The following is a 19,184-nucleotide window of genomic DNA, read 5'->3' as shown; positions in this document are numbered from 1 at the left end:
AAATTAGTTCTAAGCTCGAGGACGTTCGTAAATGCAATCGTCAAAAGAGGATGCTAGTTGGTTTTGTCTGAGTTTTAGCCAAGTTTAATCGTACTTTTTAATGTACTCAGTTTTTGATTTTTTAAAGAGTTTTAGTTTAGGTAAGATGTGCGGAACAAGTGGTTATGCAGGATACAAGATATGCAACACAAGTAACCCATCAGCTGACCTCCAAACTACTAAGATTTTGGCCAGAGGAAAGCCCACCGGGATAAGTGCACTACAAATATCCCGATATTATACAACTGTTTATGGAGCAGCCGCTTAAAGTACTACCAAAGAGTTACTGCTCATCTACTACAAGTCGGAAGCAGCAACCAGAAACTGTCAATACGGTAGGTTCAACCTATCAGGCCAAATCGAACCCAATCTTATTACACGTACATAAATGACACTCAAGCACTCCCAAGTTCCTAGTTTAGAGGGATGGGATTTGGCGGAAGCGGGGAAAACGGGGTTCATTGCTCTGGTAATGAAACAAGATCGACAACTGTGTGTTTATATGGAATCCCTGTGATAGTACGTCTATACCTGGCTAATAGTCAAGGAAGCAGTATGGAAACCGATCGATCGACTAAGCATATTTTTAAGTTGTTGATGTTTGCAAAACCGGTAATTTGTTTTAGTCACCAGCTTTATGAAGGTTGTCGTCCAGACTGAAGAGACCTCTCTACCCTTAGGTTAAGCTTAAGATTTTCCCTTCTTCTAGACAGTACACATGGGAAGATCTACGCGTTCATCAGCACACAGAGTTTTCCCCGCGCCTGGATCCTAATCCAGGTATTTCTGCGACCCCGCGTGGGTAGTTAATGTTACTGCGTTTGTTAGTAAAGGTTATATATCAACTGAAAAGTTACACTCTTCCAAATAATTATATGACGTTACTATTTCATTTGTACTGGAAGAGAGAATGAGTAAAAAGATCCCGCATGGAAGCAGTGACATTTGCAACCGGTTTGTTAGAGAGGAGTTAATACATAGTTAAGATTTTTTTGTCCTTTTTTTCTTTTTTTATGTTAACTTATGATTAGGATAACGTGTTTTTTTATTCTTATATTTTCACCCCAAACAAGGCGCATTGCAACTTTGGTGTACGGGGCTACTATCAGGCGAAACATCTACTAAGGTACTATGTAGGGAGTTGGGCAGCAAGATGTTGGTTCACGTTGCACTTGAACTTCTGCATGTCAGTACAGTTGTGGAAGCAATGACCTGGAATGGAATTCCAAAGTCTAGCGGTTCTAGGGAATAAACTACTGGAGTAGAAAGGTATTTTACATCTAGGGATCTCTAGAGTGTGAGAGTGGGATTTTGCAGCTTGTCGGGTCTGTCGAGGGGGTTCACGTCGTGGGGGGCACAAGTGCTTGCAGTTCATCAGCGCATTCACCATTAAAATACTTGTAGAACAGGCAGAGGGATGCATCGTTTCGTCGATGGGACAGAGGCTGAAGCTTTGATGCCAGTTAAGGGCCTATCAGATTTACAAATCTCTTTTGAACCCTGTCAAGGAGCGAGAGACTAGAAGCGATGCACCAGCCCAAATATGACAGCAATACTCCATACAATGACAAATGGTTGTCTTATAGAGGTACATGACATTTTCGGGTGTTAGTAGTTTTCTAGCACGGTAGAGAGAGCCCACCTTCGTTGCAGCGGCCCTGGCAATGCCATCGATGTAATTGTTCCAACTCATGTTTCCTGTGAACGTTAGGCCAAGGAGCTTGAAAGATGTACTCTCATATAAGGAGTTGTTGGCCATTGCTATAGGTGGTAGAGAAGGTTTCTTGTAATTATTGAATGAACCTAGTTTAGTCTTGGCGGCATTGAACGTAACCATCCATGTTTGTCCCCATTCCACTACTAATTTGAGGTCTTCCTCTAGTGTTTCTGCCATTTCTTTAGATATGTGTTCATTTGTTTTCCTGTCGTGCCTATTATAGAGTGTGGTGTCATAAGCATATATACCCATCTCAGAGGCAACTTTGTCGGGGAGGTCATTCATGAATATCAGGAACAATAGAAGTCCAAGGATAGAACCCCAGGTCACTCCCACATTTATATCATATTGTTTAGATGTACGACCGTCGAGGACAACCTGGATTTTTCTCTTATCTAAGAAGGATTTAAGTATGTTAAGTATTCTACCAGTGATACCGTATGATCTAATTTTCTAATTTCTAATGTCTAAATCCATATTGTTGGTCGGTCAGAAGTTTAGCATCTGGAAGGTAATTGACTAGAGCATGGTTAATTATGTTCTCAAATATTTTGGCAAAAAGTGTGAGGAGGCTAATGGGGCGATAACTTATTGGGTCAGTTCTTTCGTCAGAATTCTTGAATGCTGGTACCACAGAAGCAGTTTTCCAACAGCCCGGAAAGCAAGATTCATTAAGTCATGTGTTGTAGTGTTTAGAGAGAACTGAAGCTACTACGGCTGAGCACCTTTTTAATAGCACAGCTGGGATGAGATCGGGTCCACATGCTTTGAAGTGTAAGGTTTTTTATGAAAGCATGCACCTGAGCAGGGGTGATTGACAGGTCGTCTATCGTGGCGTCTGTCCGCATAAGAAAATTAAGGTAGGGAGTGGTTGGAAGGGTCGAGTGTGGGTTTTGAGGCAAACCGACTGGCAAGCATGTTAGCCTTTTCGGTCGCTGAGCAAACAAACTCGTAATTGTTGGTTAGTGGGGGAATTGTTGATTGCCCATTTTTTACTACACTGTTGTAGATTTTTCAGAAGTCACGAGTTTCTAGATTTTGTGCTTCGATGCGATTTTTAGTGGTTTCCGTACATTATCTCTTAGCTGTCGCTATTTCTTTCTTAACGTTACTTCTAGCTTCTATGTACTTCTGTCTGTTTGAATTGGACTTATGTCGGTTAAATCTGCGGTATGCATGCTGCCTTTGAGCAATGACAGTTGCGCAAGTCGAAGTAAACCATTGGGGAGAGTGGGGCTTGCTATAGAACTTCCGTATAGGAACGTGCGCTTCAATTGCAGTTTTGAACCATTCAGTGGTCTCGTTTGCACAGTGTTCAGCAGGAAAATAAAAAAATATTTCCCTATGGGGCGTCTCCGATAAGATCTCTGATGGCTTCCCAGTTAGCCTTTTCATAATATCTCGTTGTTTTGAGCACTGGCTCTTCAGTTCAGTGTTAATGTATTACATGATACCAAGAATTTAACTAAAAAGTAGGTGCCTAAACTCTGAATATTACAGAAGACAGGAGGTTTAAAATGTATATTAATAATAGATATAAGCAACAACATTTATGATTTTAAGTACAATTCAGTACAAGTATAACCGGAAGTAAATTACAAGCTATGGCGTATTCCATTTGTATAATTAAGTAAATAGATATATTGTCAAATTTTCCGTAAATGCGACTATATGGAAGTTGTAGATATTAAATATGTTTCCACTTATAATGAAGAAAGATAACTTCACGATTCGTTTAAAAATAAGGAAGTTGTATTTTGCATAACAAAGAGTAAGGTTTCAGTTTTTCTAGGAAAGAGACAGATAACGGATTTCTATGTAATGTACATCACTTTAAATCTAAGTACAATAAGCTAGAAAGTACCTAAATGGATAAGAATATCCTCTAATTTATGCATTAGAGTAGAAATGTATAGAGATAATGAAAGCAGTCAGTATGCAAATGTTAATAGCTGAAAGCTAAAAGCCCAACTCCAAAGGCGGGTGAAGTATATGAGTGTTAGTGTTGAAGTGGGGCAAACTGTTAGTTTTCAGGAGACGTAATTTAACTCACAGAATACAGTAGTTACACACACACACACACACACACACACACATATATATATATATATATATATATATATATATATATATATATATATATATATATATATATATATATATATATATATATATGAAATAAAATGGAGGTGGAAGGACCTGGATACTCAACGTTTCGCCCGATTTATGCGGGCTTCTTCATTTTATTTCATATCGTCGGATTTAATCCAGCTCAACAATCATATATATATGTATATATATATGTGTGTGTGTGTGTGTGTGTGTGTGTGTGTGTGTGTGTGTGTGTGTGAGCTATGAATAAGTGTTAAATAATGGAAAAAAGATATCAGGATAAACACGTTTCACAGGTTAAGAGTAGTCAAATGTATAATAATTTTAGAAGAATAAGGAGTAAAAGCAATTAAATTTCTATCTTATTCCACGGTAATAAAACATTATTGACGTTGTAATGCAATAATTTCCTAAACATTACTCTTCAGTTTTTAACTTCAGTAACGCGCGCGCACACACATATATACATATATACATTATATATATATATACACACATACATACACATACACACATACACATATTAAGAGAAGCGATCGTGTGTGCATCTCTCTGTGCCTAACTCTTCTACAGACTATACCAGTGAACCGATCATAACCAAAGCTTGCATAATGCCGGTCTACTGCTTAGAAACGCAGTAGGCAACTTTTCAATATTAAGCCCAAGCTCACATGAATAAAAAAAAATTTAAAAAAATAAAGAAAAGTAATAAAAAAATGTGTATATATAAGAGAAAGCCTCAAACCACATTATCTCCTCCGAACAAGCCTCCTTACAATCATAGTTGCTTACACTGCATGAGCTCTACTCAACCCCTTTATCCAGTAACAATGAAATAACAATGCCCCTAATTCACTTTGAGGAGTGTAACTATTTAGCAGATATATAACCTCTACAAACTAACCCAATAACATTAACTAACCACGCGGGGTCGCAGAAATACCTGGATTAGAACCCAGGCGCGGAGCCAACCCTCTCAGTGGTGACGGACCCAGGAGATCTTTCCAGATCATCCGTCTAGGAGACGGAAAACTCTGAAACTAAACCAAAGAGGAGGGAGGCTTCTTCAGTCTTTGATGACAACCTTCCTAGAGCTGGTGACTCAAACAAATTACCGGTTTGCAAACCTAAATTGCTTAAGGAGTAGATAGATCCTGCCTATCGCCCGGCTTCCATACTCCTTCTTTGCCTATTAGTCAGGCGCAGAGATACTATCACAGTGATTCGACAGAAACACGCATTGGTAGATCTTGTTTCTTGTATAGGACAATGTACGCCGTTTCCCCCACTCCCGACACACTCCACCCCTAAAGCTGGGCACTTGCGAATGCTTGAGTACCATATATGCCTGAGCAATTAGATTGGGTTGACCTTCCCCTGATGGGTTGAGGGTACCGGATTGACAGTTACTGGCTGCTGTTTCCGACTGGTAGTACAGGTGCCCTAACTCTTTGGTAGCGCTTAGAGCGGCTGCTCCATCAACAGTTATATAATATCGGGATGTTTGCAGTGCCATGGCGCGCATGGAAAGGGACACTGCACTCATCCCCGGAGGGCTTTCCTGAGGCCACAGTCCTAGTTGATGGAGGGTCAGCTGATGGTCTACTTGTGATGCATGTGATATTCTGCATAACCTCCTGCTCGGCTTCCCCTAACCTAACTGAAACTCGTTAAAAAATGATGATAGTACAATCTAAAAATAAGCATAAATCAGGCTTAGGGTCAAACTAATCCAACTTGCCTCCTCCCTTGAGGCTTGCATTCACAAATATCCGTGGCCTTAGAACTAATTTAGCTGATGTTGAAGCATTTCTCCTAACAAATACCCCGGATATCTTAGCACTAAGTGAGACTAACCTACACTCCTCCATCCCCTCTAACTACTTTAACATGCCTGGATATCTCCCACTCTGCCGTAAGGACATTGACAGACATATGCACGGACTTGGAGTTTACATTCGTAATACCCTTCCCTTGACTAGAGAAACAAACCTAGAACGGATGGTCAAGCCTTTATGTGCTTCAGACTAATCATGCAACACAACATTAGCTACTTTTACTTCCTCTACCGCTCTCCCTCGACCAAAGACTGCACCATAATAAACAAAGTATCTAACAGCATAGACACAGCACTCTCCTTCGACACTAGCGCCCAAGTACATGTATTTGGTGACTTTAATGTTCATCATAAAAACTGGCTTGGATTCTTACTTACACAGATGCAGCAGGCAGCACAACTCATAGCTTCTCTGTATCTCACTCCCGATCGCAAATTGTTACTTTTCCAACCCGCTTCCCTTATCAGGAAGAACAACACCCATCACTATTAGATCTGTTTTTGACCACAGTTCCTGATGACTGTGTAACGAAAGCCGACAGCCCACTTGGGAACGCTGATCATGCGGTGATAATGGTTGAAATCGCCCTAAACTCTAGACCCAAAACTGAAGAGCCAGTGCTCAAAACAACGATATATTATAAGAAGGCTGACTGGGAAGCCATCAGAGATTTATCAGAGACGCCCCATGGGGAAATATTTTTTTTATTTTCCTGCTTAACACTGTGCAAACGAGACAACTGAATGGTTTAAAACTGCAATCCAAGCGCATGTTCCCATGCGGAAATTCTATAGCAAGCCCCACTCTCCCCAATGGTTTACTTCGACTTGCGCAACTGCCATTGCCCAAAGGCAGCATGCATTCCGCAGGTTTAACCGACATAAGTCCAGTTCAAACAGACAGAAGTACATACAAGCTAGAAGTAACGTTAAGAAAGAAATAGCGACAGCTAAGAGGGAATTTACTGAAACCACTAAAAAATACATCAGGGCACAAAAACTCGGAACTCGTGACTTCTGGAAAATCTACAACAGTGTAGTAAATAATGGGCACTCAACAATTCCTCCACTAACCAACAATCACGATGTTCTTTGCTCAGCCACCGAGAAGGCTAACATGCTTGCCAGTCGGTTTGCCTCAAACTCCACACTGGCCCCTCTAAACCACCCCCTACCTCAATTTCCTATGCGGACAGACGCCACGCTTGACGATCTAATAATCACCCCTGCTCACGTGCATGCTATCATAAAAAACCTTGCCACTTCAAAGCATGTGGACCCGACCTAATCCCAGCTGTGCTATTAAGCAAGTGGTCAGCCGAAGTAGCTCCAGTTCTCTCCAAACTCTACAACAAATGCCTTAATGAATCTTGCTTTCCGGGCTGTTGGAAAACTGCTTCTGTGGTACCAGTATTCAAGAATTCTGGCGAAGGAACTGACCCATTAAATTATCGCCCTATTAGCCTCCTCCCACTTTTTGCCAAAATATTTGAGACCTTAAGTAACCATGCTCTAGTCCAGCACCTTACAGATGCTAAACTTCAATATGGATTTAGACAAGCCCGTTCCACGGCAGACATCCTCACTGTAGTCTCTGAACGCATATACCATTCACTGGACAAAGCGGGAGAGGGCGAAGCTGTAGCTCTAGATATATCCAAGGCTTTTGACAGGGTATGGCATGAGGGTCTCCTCAGGAAGATTAGATCATACGGTATCACTGGTAGAATACTTAACATACTTAAATCCTTCTTAGATAAGAGAAAAATCCAGGTTGTCCTCGACGGTCGTACATCTAAACAATATGATATAAATGCGGGAGTGCCCCAGGGATCTATCCTTGGACCTCTGCTGTTCCTGATATTCATAAATGACCTCCCCGACAAAATTGCCTCTGAGATGGGTATATATGCTGATGACACCACACTCTATAGCAGGCACGGCAGGAAAACAAATGAACATATATCTAAAGTAACGACAGAAACACTAGAGGATGACCTCCAATCAGTAGTGGAATAGGGACAAAAATGGATGGTCACGTTCAATGCCGCCAAGACAAAACTGGTTTCATTCAATAATTACAAGAAACCTTCTCTACCACCTATAGCAATGGCCAACGGCTCTTTATCTGAGAGTACGTCTCTCAAACTCCTTGGCCTAACGTTCACAGGAAACATGAGCTGGAACAATTACATCGAGAGCATTGCAAGGGCCGCTGCGAGGAAGGTGGGCTCTCTCTACCGTGCTAGACAACTACTAACATCCGAAAGTATCCTGTACCTCTACAAGGCCACTATTCGCCCATGTATGGAGTATTGCTGTCATATTTGGGCTGGTGCATCGGCTATAAGTCTCTCGCTCCTTGACAGGGTTCAAAAGAGAGTCACAAATCTGATAGGCCCTAAACTGGCATCTAAGCTTCAGCCTCTGTCCCATCGTCGAAACGTTGCATCCCTCTGCCTGTTCTACAAGTATTATAATGGTGAATGCTCTGATGAACTGCAAGCACTTGTGCCCCCACGACGTAAACACCCTCGACAGACCCGCCAAGCTGCAAAATCCCACCCCCACACTGTAGAGATCCCTAGATGTAAAAGATCTTCCTACTCCAGTAGTTTCTTCCCCAGAACTGCTAGACTTTGGAATTCCATTCCAGGTCACTGCTTCCCCAACTGTACTGACATGCATAAGTTCAAGTGCAACGTGAACCAACATCTCGCTCCCCAAATCCCTACATAGTACCCACGTAGATGTTTCCCCTGATAGTAGGCCCCTACACCAAAGTGGCAATGTGCCTTGTTTGTGGTGAAAATGTAAAAAAAAAAAAGCTAACAAGTCAAGGTAATAGAATGTGTCTGTATGAGTAGAATTGACTCTGTGTGTCTATGTACATTTCCCTACCAAAAGTATCTGTCAATTTTAATCAGCAGACTCGAAATTTAACATAAGGTACATTGAGATTTGTGAATAACTTTTTAATCGGATGTTGGCCAGAACTTTGCCTCCAAAGGGCCAATGTTCAACGATATGACCTTTGAAAACTCTACAAAACTACCAGCGAATTATGAGTCTAAAGACTTGAAATTCTAGATATAGGTAATTTTAACATAGCTCAATGTTTTATGTTAATTGAGCACAAAATAATAAGTGTAAAGGTGTCGAAACTGTGGTCAAATTAAAAAAAAAATTGTCCTTTTTGCGGTCTCTACAAAATTACTCAGCGAATTTCTGGTGTAAAGATATCAATTTTGCATAAAGTGTATTCAGACATAGGGTCATCCGTTTAATCAGTTTTTGAATAAATTTGGCTTAAGATGAGTCAAATTTGCGGTCTCTAGCAAACTATTCAGCTAATTCTTTCAGCTAAGTCTTAACCCTTGAAACTTTAGATGTAGATTTTGCGTACATGAGTACAACATTTTTAATACATATATATATAAACATATGTCCATAAAGTTATGAGCATTACGTAGGGCCCGAGCAAAGCCGGACTGAACTGCTCGTATATATATATATATATATATATATATATATATATATATATATATATATATATATGTGTGTGTGTGTGTGTGTGTATATATGCATATACACAATATATATATATACAATATATATATATATACAATGTATATTATAATATATAGACACACACACACCAACCTACACCCACACGCATATATATATATATATACATATATATATATATATATATATATATATATATATATATATATATATATATATGTACATATAATCAACGCAGACCATAATCCCCGCACAGCGTATTTTGTTATATATATATATATATATATATATATATATATATATATATATATATAAAATGAACATGTCTCTGTGTGTACCTGTGTGTCTGTGTGTGTACATTTCATTACGCAATAACCTTTGCAATTTTAAGTCTTCAGACTCGATATTTGATATACAGGGTACAGAGATTTGTAAGCCCCATCTCTTTGATGACCGCAACTAGGCCTAACATATGTTACACGGTTTGGGTCGAAAATCTTTAGTTACCGATATATAAATGTATCTATGTATGTATGTTTTCATAACTTCTTAAAACGTTCAACAGAAGCGACAGATTTTTACAAGATCAGTAACATTTGGAAGTTCGAACTTTCAGACTTATCTAAAAGTTTACTAAAATCATTAATATTTTCACCTTCAACTGGACACTTTTCTACAGGGGTGTCGCTTTTTTCGCCGATATTTTCGAAAGACATGCTCATCTTTCGATTGATTTGCCTTAATTTAAACCTACGTAAATTGCGCTTTGGCGGTGGTCGTAACAGCAAAGACGTCAGGTCTTTCTCCGTTCTTTTCCTGCATTGGTTTCCTACTACCACTTGTTTTTTGCTCAACATACACCTGCAAACACCCGGGAAATGCCGGGCTGAAATGATAGTATATATTAAAAATTTAACGTGTCTGTGTGTGTCTGTGTGTGTACATTTTCCTACGCAATAACTCTGTCAATTTGACATACAGGGTACTGAGATTTGGGAAAATCTTTGTAATCCGTGTTCGGCCAGAAATTCGGCTATTACGGGATCAAAGTGTAAGGATTGGATATTTGAGTACTCTACCAAACCCCTCTGACAATGTTGGATATAAACACTTGAAATTTAAGATATATGCCCCTGGAACATGGATCTTACTTAATAACTTGATTTGAGCCCAAAACAATAAATGATCAGGCGTTATAATAGGAGTCCAAATTTAAAAAAAAAAATATCTCTGCGGTCTCTACACACAAAAACATTCAGACAATGTCTGCTCTAAAAGTTTGAAATTTTACATAAAGGGTATTCACAGATAGGGCAAGTTTATAATCAGTTTGGGTCGAAAATTAAGCTTCCGAGAGGTTAAAATTCAAAAGATTTGAGCTTAACGGTGTCTAGCAAAATAGTCATCGAATTTTGGGTCTAATCATTTAAAATTTACACATAACGGGTATTAAGATCGGCAGCAAGCATTTTAATCAGTTTGGAGGCGAAATTTGGCTGCCAAAATGTATCAGTTAAAATAGTTGACCCTTGCCCATTCTACGAAATTTCTCCGCCAATTTTGGGTCTAAAGACTTAAAATTTTAAATGTAGGTTACTTGGACATGGAAAATGCTAGTATTTAAGAAAAGCAAATCTTATTTTCACAAGATTTCAAGGGCCGCTTGATATATCTCCGTATGACGATTAAGACCTAATATTTTTATTACAAACTTTGCAGTCGTATAAGTACTTTTGCCTAATAGGTAACTAGCTGAGTGAAACATGCTCATAACTGTGTATCAATATATTACTGCTTATGTAACCCAAAGAGTATAGACATACATATAAATGGATGTGTGTGTGTTCTGTGCATGTGTGAGTGTGTGTTCTGTGCATTTGTGTGTGTATTCTGTGCATGTATGTGTGTGTTCTGTGCATGATTGTGAGTTCTGTGCATGACTGTCTGTGTTCTGTGTATTTGTGTGTGTGTTCTGTACACATGTGTATCTGTTCTCTGCATTTGTGTGTGTGTGTTTTGCGCATGTGTGTGTTCTGTGCATTTGTGTGCGTTCTGTGCACGTGGATATATGTTCTGTGAATTTGTGTGTGTGTTGTGCATGTGTGTTTTGTGCATATGGGTGTATGTTCTCTGCATGTGTGTGTGTGCTTCTGCGCATGTGTGTGCTGTGCATTTGTGTGTTAGTTCTCTGCATGGTGGTCTGTGCTCTGCATGTGTGTGTATTCTGTGTATGTATGTGTATTCTGTGCATGTGTGTGTATTCTCTGCATTTGCGTGTGTGTTCTATGCATGTGTGTGTGGCTTTACATTTACTACAGTATATTCTAAAAAATCACAAGATCTCGTTCCAGAGTTAACAATTATATATAAGCTAAGTAAATAAACATGTTTGAATTCAAGGTGTCTACATTTAAAATTTGTCTTTATAAAAATGTGAAAAACATAATTTTCATTATATATTTGCTTGTTTTTTTTATGTTTAACTTATCTAGCGAGAATTTGCTTAAATAAACATCTATTAAAATTATATATGCCCGAAAGAGCAAATTGATATTCGAAACTAAAGCGTACAATTTTGATTTTACATTTGACTGACTGAAAGATTCCTTGTATAACAATGCATGAACACATCTTTAACATAATATGGGTCTACTTAATGCACTCATAGTAAAAACGGTACATTTTTTTTTTTTTTTTATTTTGTAAATCTATGGAAACATTTACTTTTTTCACGAAAACTCTTTACCTGAAAATTATCGGCGACAAATGGCGCTAAGGTGTGAATAAGCCTCAATTATGCCTCCGTTCAGTCTCGAAAGACAAACGATACCCCCAGTGCAGGGGAACTGCGCGTGTAATTTTGAGGCAAGGGTTGCACAAAAAACACCCACACCAATCTTGGATCGGCACTGCTTGAGCCCAGTGGTAAGAAGAAATCCAGCACGACTGGAAACAATGCCAAGATAAGCGGAGAGAACATACAGCACATGGAAGACCCAATTGGTCACCCATTTTGTACTGACCAGGTTAAACGTTGGTTTACTTCGGTGATCAACTAAACAGAAGCAAATAATGAGATAGACTAAACATAATAAGGCTATATTTAAGAATGTTATCAGCAGTCAAAAAAAATAAAGGTAAACTCAGAAGTATAGATAGTAAAGCATTGATAACATTTTATAGATTAAAAGCCCAGCATAAATATGAAAATTAGAAAACTAGGAAGTTAGATAGATAGCAATAATAGATAATATAAAAAGGAACATTTTAGCTAAATTTTATAGAAATATAAAAGTAACAATGCATAAGTATAGTAACATGGAATACATTCCATGAATTATCAGAAAATGGTGATGTATGAAAAAAGGAAAGGAAAATAACTAAGCAAACGATACATTCTGACAAGTAAATTGAAGTAATCTCCCATTGATTGATTAAAAGCTTACGTATATAAAATAAACGTGATGTTTACCCGTAGAAGAATTGACAAAATATGTTTGATTACATTTACAAAGATATTTTGTTTACATATACAGGAATTTAAAATGATAATGATATGTAATAATTAATAAATAGAGGCAAAAAGTTTAAGGGCAAGTAAAAAGGAATGAAAATATTTATTATTGATACGAAATAAATAAAATGAATAAAAATACATATTATAAAAATATAAGTACGGATAAACGAAAAAAAAATGAATAAACAGATGAAATATCTGACCAACAGAGAATTACACCATCAGCATCAAACGTATAAAGTTTGCTGATTGTGAAATGTAAAAAATTACCTTTGAACATGTGTTCTCGTCATAGAATCTTTTGAAGAGTTTGTTACGTAAAAAATAGTGATATCATATTTATATTGTGACGAAACAGATCTGTAACATATATACTTATGAGAAAATAAAAGAACATACGTTTCCCAAACTTGTGAATTGAACACACACACACACACAAACACGCACACACTCATATATATATAAAGAGAAGTGGGGCATTTTTTTTTTTACCTTATAAAAAAAAGATCGACTATAATGTAAAAAGAAACAGGATCGACTAAAAGTAAGAAAATTAAATTGAAAAGGGAGAAGATCGACTAAAAGAGGGAGAAAGAGAAAGAAAAGGGGGAACGGTGAAGAAACTTGAAGTACTTTTCGCCGACTGTATTCAGAAGTAAATGTCGGAATGAGGATGTTGGTATGGAGTAATTTCTATGAGGGGAAAAACAATTTACATTAAGTGGAACTCTTTACTCCACTTAAGAGGAAGATCAATCTCATTAAAGCCCTTACCCACCGTGCACTTTTTATTTGCTCGACTAATAAGTTAGATGCCGAATTAGAAAAACTACTTTATATCTTTCTTGATAATGGCTACCCCCGACATATTGTTAGTAAGATAATTTCTAACAAGGTCGGAGACTTTAATACTAATAGATTCATAGACCTTCTCGGTTTTCGATTTATCTAAAGTTGCCATAGTTGGGTTCAGTAGGTGATAACATCATCAAAATGATTGTTCACCAGACCCATAATTGTTTCCCCGCCAATTTAGTCCGCCCTGTTTTTACCACTCGGAAATTATTTTCTTCCTTTCAGAAAGATGCTGTGCCCACGATTCAAAGTAGTCTTGTCCTCCATAAATTTAAGTGTCAGTGTGGAGCTGACTACGTGGGCAGAACGAGTTACAGATTGGAGGTCAGATTTTCCCAACATGTCCCTTTATATATACGACAGGGCAGGTTAGACTCCTCTGCACGATCACGTGTTCTGCTACCGCGATCGGTGATCACCTGACGAGTTCAAATAAATGTGCGAGTGAGTACACACCGGAGTGGTTCTCTATTTGGCACAGGGCAAGGTCTGTTCAACATCTCGGATTCTTTGAGGCCGTTACAATAAATTGTTGCAGACCTGTTCTTTGCAAACAGATGGACCACATACGTTCGTTGAACGTTTTTTAAACAGGGGCCAACAGGTTAATTTCAACGCGGTATTTTTTTTTGTTTTTTCCCCTCATAGAAATTACTTCATGCCAACATTGCTTCATTCCGACATTTACTTCTGAAGACAGTCGGCGAAAAGTACTTCAAGTTTCTTCACCGTTCCCCCTTTTCTTTTCTCTTTCTCCCCCTTTTAGTCGATCTTCTCGCTTTTCATTTTATTTTTTTTACTTTTAGTCGATACTGTTTCTTGTTACATCATAGTCGATCTTTTTTTATAAAGTTTACAAAAAAAATGCCCCGACGTCGTTAAATACTGCCCAATAATATCAAAAATATTTTTTTATTTAAAGGTAAACAGTTACATATGATCGCTATAAATAGCTATCTGTTTCAGTCAATGATACTTGCTCAGGCGAGGCGGAACCTCTCGATGCAACAAAGAAATCTTATTTGTGGCGTGGAGAGGTGCCGGGTCGCCTGATGAAGCCTAATTGACTTAAACAGATGGCTATTTGTAGCGACCATATGCACCTGTTAACCTTCCAATAATAATAATAATAATAATAATAATAATAATAATAATAATAATAATAATAATAATAATAATAATCTATATATAAAAAATGTCATTCTTGGTTCGTTCCAAGTTGATACAACCATATTTCTACATTACCAATCTATTTGAAATTTTCAGACGACCCATGTTTAGAGTCAAGGGATGTTTTTATGTTATTAAAATAAATTTACATCGCCAATTATAAAAATATTAAATAACATAAATATATATTTTTGTAAGCCGTTAGTGAGAACCTGTTTCGTTGATAGAACTGAACTTCCGGTTCGATCACATACCACGATTTGATGAAACGAATTAAAAGATTTCATTTTCTCTTTACTCGATCAGTAAAAAAAAAAAAAAAAACACAATTCATTTGTTTTTCTTCCAAAGTCTTTTTAATATAAACATTGTTTCTTTATTATATCAGGCAAAAAAAAACGTGTGTCGCTTGCTTTTTGAGTCGAAGTGTTTTTTGTTTTTTTTTTCGATATAAGAAAATATGAACTTTTTTTATTATTAACACTATAAATTGTTCGGTAAAAGTACAGGATTTTTCGAAGAAATTTTACGGATTGGTAACGTGCTTAAATAATATTTGGTGCTAATGCAGAGAGTGGTCCGCGCTATTTTGTAAATCGTATTTCCACGGTTAATTAAAGTTTTATTATATGTTTTTTTTAATTCAATTGTTAGTATAAATTATAGATTAGGTATAAAACACCTTCCCCTCCCCATGTTAAAAATGGCTTTTTAAATTATAACGTTATTATTTCAGCAAGGATCACTCTCTGCATGAGTACCGTACTTTCACCTAACAATTTAATTAAAAAAAACATTGTACTTATGCAGAGAAAGTACCGTGCTAAAATAATAACGTTATTTAGAAAGCCATTCTTTACATGGGGAGGGCGTTTTGTAACTATTCTATACTTTAACCTAACAATATAATAAACAAAACATGGTAATTATGCAGAGAAGGTACCGTGCTGAAATAACGCTATTAAGAAAGCCATTCTTAACATGAGAAAGGGAGGGTGATCTGTAAATATTTAATACTTTCACCTAACAATTTAATAAACAAAAGATAGTACTTATGCAGAGAAGGTACCGTGCTGAAAAATACCGTTATTTAGAAAACTATTCTTAACATGGGAAGGATGTTTTGCCTCTATTCTATACTTTCAACATACAATTAACTAAACAAAAATAGACGCATGTATAGAAAACACCGTGCTAAAATAATGTTATTTAGAAAGACATTCTTAACATGGCGACGGTATTTTGTAACTATTATGTCCTTTCACCTAACAATTTAAAAAACAAAACATGGTACTTATGCAGAGAAGCTACCCTGCTGAAAGAATTACGTTATTATTTAGAAAGCCATTCTTAACATGGGAATAGGGGTGGTTTGTAACTATTCTAGACTTTTACCTAACAATTTAATAAACAAAAGTCAAGCTCAAGCAGACCAGGAACAGCACTGAAGCATTAACATTATTTAGAAAACCATTCTTAACATGGGGAGGGAGGATGTTTTCTAACAATTCTGTACTTTCGGTACTATTGCAGAGAGTGACCCGCGCTATTTTTTAAATCGTATTTCCACGTTGAATTAAAGTTTTATGATATGTTTTTTTATTCAATTGTAAGGTTAAAGTACAGAATAGGTACAAACCCCCTCCCTTCCCCATGTTAAAAATGGCTTTTTAAATAAAACCGTTTTTATTTCGGTTCGGATCACTCTCTGCATGAATACCGATTAATGTTTTGTTGTTTGTTTTTTATCCTATTTTTTGTTTTTTTAAGAAAACTTTTTTTAACAAAAATTGAAAGTACACGTTTTTTCTTTTTTTAACAAAAGTTGTTTTCATATGAGAAAATATGAATGCTTTTTCTTTATTAAAGAAATTGGGTACTCGTACACTTATTGATCCGTGTTGAAATAATAACGTTATTATTTAAAAAGCCATTCTTAACAGGGGGAGAAGAGGGTGTTTTGTACCATTTCTGTACTTTAACCTTACAATTGTATAAAAAACGGTAAATTTTTAGATTAGGTTCACCTCCACAATTTTGTTTTAAATGACGACCTTTATAAGTTTTCGACTATGCTGAATACGGAAATCGCATTGAAATTTTGCAGAAATTAGTAGTTATCGAGATATAAAAAGTTGTATAATGCATTTTAATCTCTGGCGGCCATCTCTTTTACATGCTTGTGCGCGTCATACAAAAATCTACGGGCGTAACAAAGATTGCCACCAAAAAATACAATGCATAACACAACTATTTATATCTCGATAACTACTTATTTCTGCAAAATTGCAATGCGATTTCCGTATTCAGCATAGTCGGACACCTTTAAAAGTCGTCATTTAAAGAAAATTGTGGAGGTGAACCTTATCTAAAAACATACCAAAAAACATAAAACTTTAATTAAACTAGGAAATACGATTTAAAAAAATAGCGCGGATAGGTAAGTGCATTAGCGCCCAATAATCGACTAACGTGGCCTTATTGCCAAATAAGCTCCGACTACAATGTTGAACGCGCCGTTCACATTTTTTTTCAAGTTAAATTCAACTTTCACAATATCTTTTTATTTTTTTATAATGTTACAATATCTTTTTTTAATAATAAATTATTAGTTAAAGGCGCAGAATAGTTACAAAACACCATCCTCTCTCTATGGTAAGAATGGCTGAAAAAATATTAGATACTCATATAGAGAGTGATCCGTGCGGAAATAATAACGTTATTATTTAAAAAGCCATTCTTAACATGGGAGGGGTTGGTGTTTTGTACGTATTCTGTATTTTAACCTTACAATTGAATAAAAACATATAAAACTTTGGGTTTGTACTTGCACAAAGACTTGAAAAAGTTGTCAACAAAGACAAATATATAACAAGTAAATATTTTCAAAGGCAAGATAAGTTAATGTTCTACCTAATTGGATACTTTTTAGTGTTTTTCTTTGGGTTTGTACTACTGTACATATAGATTCGAAAAAATGGTCAAAAATAAATGTATAACAAATATTATCAAATGCAAGATATGTTACTTTATTACCAAAATGGATAGTTTTTTTTTAATGTAAAACGTTTATTCGGCTCGAAAAACACATTAACTGCTATATTTGAAAATTACAAATGGCGGCAGACTGTGTTAAACACATTAGGTTGTGGGAAATGACTTAAAACTAAAAAAGAATATACACAATACTGTTAAAACCTCTGAATACATGTCTGTCTATGGCACGGTAACATATATTGAGTTAGTTCCTGACAGTATTTTGTATAGTTTTTTACGGTTAACTCATTTTCCCACACTTAACTTGTTCACCACAGTCTGTCGCCATTTGTATTTTTCAAATATACAGATAAACACTACATGTGTTCGAACCGATTAAACATTTTACACTAAATAAAAACACAACAATCTTATCCAGTAAGTAGAAAAGTAACTTACCTTCACTTTGATAACATTTATTGGTTATATTTATTTTTTAACAATGTTTTCGTTTCTGTGTTTAGTAATACAAACCCGTTTTATTTACTATAACGTTTAGTCGGCTCGAAAAACAGTGTTCATCAGTGTATTTGAAAAATACAAATGGTGATGGACACTGTTGATGATGTTAAGCTTGAGAAAATTATTTAAAATTAAAAAAAAATATAAAAAATACTATCAGAAATCCACCGAATATGTCAGCCTATGTCACAATAACATATAATCAGTAGGTGTCTGACATTGTTTAGTATAGTTTTTAACTGATTTTCCCAAACATAACGTATTCAAGAGAGTCCGCGACCATTCGTCTTTTTCAAATACATAGATAAACACTGCGTTTTTCAGCCGATTAAACATTTTACATTTAATAAAAACACTAAAAAATTATCCAGTTAGGTAATAACGTAATTTACCTTACCTTTGCTTTCATTTATTCGTTTTTTGGACAACTTTTCAAATCTGTGTATAGTAAGCCCCTTCCCCTTACCCAAATATTAATTAAAAACTCACATTTTTCAATACAATACAAAATAAAACTATTTAGCATTTTAACGTTTTAGCAACTTGCGGCTTAATCCACTGAATTTTGGTCGAACCATGATTGACGGTAGCTCCCGAGGATTCGGATCCAATTCTGCAAGAGTACCATTTTTTTTTTCGTTTTAACCTTTTTTTTTTTAACGTTTTGGAATGGATTGTTGTACATAAGAATATAAGAAACATGCATTTTCTCTTTTTATTAGAATTTTCCATTACACGAAATTAAGCCACAGCAACGCGTGGTACAGCTAGTATATATATATATATATATATATATATATATATATATATATATATATATATATATGTATATACATATTTATTATTATTATTATTATATTATATTATTTTTGTATATATATATATATATATATATATATATGCTTAATCTA

Source organism: Euprymna scolopes, chromosome 6, assembly GCF_053919585.1.
Source record: "Euprymna scolopes isolate OS-2025 chromosome 6, ASM5391958v1, whole genome shotgun sequence".
Taxonomy (NCBI): domain Eukaryota; kingdom Metazoa; phylum Mollusca; class Cephalopoda; order Sepiida; family Sepiolidae; genus Euprymna; species Euprymna scolopes.
The sequence above is the reverse complement of the archived record's forward strand: the minus strand, read 5'-3'. Positions refer to the sequence as shown.